The sequence below is a fragment of the Echinops telfairi genome, unplaced genomic scaffold, assembly GCF_000313985.2.
Source record: "Echinops telfairi isolate 266 unplaced genomic scaffold, ASM31398v2 ScPeMD7_1;HRSCAF=3_0, whole genome shotgun sequence".
NCBI classification, from domain to species: Eukaryota; Metazoa; Chordata; class Mammalia; order Afrosoricida; family Tenrecidae; genus Echinops; species Echinops telfairi.
In genome coordinates this window covers 1,152,849-1,153,600 of record NW_022103896.1, presented here as the reverse complement: position 1 = coordinate 1,153,600, position 752 = coordinate 1,152,849, and positions in this window count along the sequence as shown.

Genomic DNA, 752 nt, shown 5'->3' with positions numbered 1-752 from the left:
GCCAGTTTTCTAAGTGACAGGAGCATTGCAAGAAGGTGGAGATGGCATGTAACAGAGTTGGCGCTTCCTGTGGGGCCCCACGGGCTGGTCACAGGCGAAGGACCTGGCTCCAGTGCCTGCTGCCACCTCTAACCCCAGCAGCCAGAGCATGCTAGCCTCGCCTGTGGCCGCTGCGTGTTCACAGGTCACCCAGGCTCAGTCTGCAAGGTGACAGTGGCCCCTCTCTGACAATGAAAGCTTTCCCCGAGGAAGTGACCCCCTAAAATACAAGGTTAAGACACCCTGTGTTTGTCCAATGGCTTAGTGCGAACCCCTCTGAGGTACCCCGTGCAGGTTCCTATCACCTGCGGACAAGGTCCCTGCTGGTCCTCATGGGCCAATGGGAACCAGGTGCCTGCTCCTCAGCTCAGATTAAGCACCTGCTTTGCCAAGTCAACCAGGGCTGGTCCCACAAACCTTCTATCCCGCCTCCCACTGCCAGTTCTTTGCAGCCCCTGATCACTGCTGGTACTGCCAGACTCGGGGAGATGCAGCTGCCCTGGGCTCTGGGGTCTCCCCGCTGCAATAGGCCTCAGCCCTGACTGCGCCTCCATCCCAAGCCCGGGGGTCCATGGGGGCACATGGTTGGCATGCACAGATGGTGTTGAGCCCACATGCGGCTCTGAGGGGGAGAGGTCGAGAGTTCTACGGAACCCGTGGGCATAGGGCCCCCTGGAGTCAGCACCCAGGCCTGGGTCTGCTTTTTTTTTTTT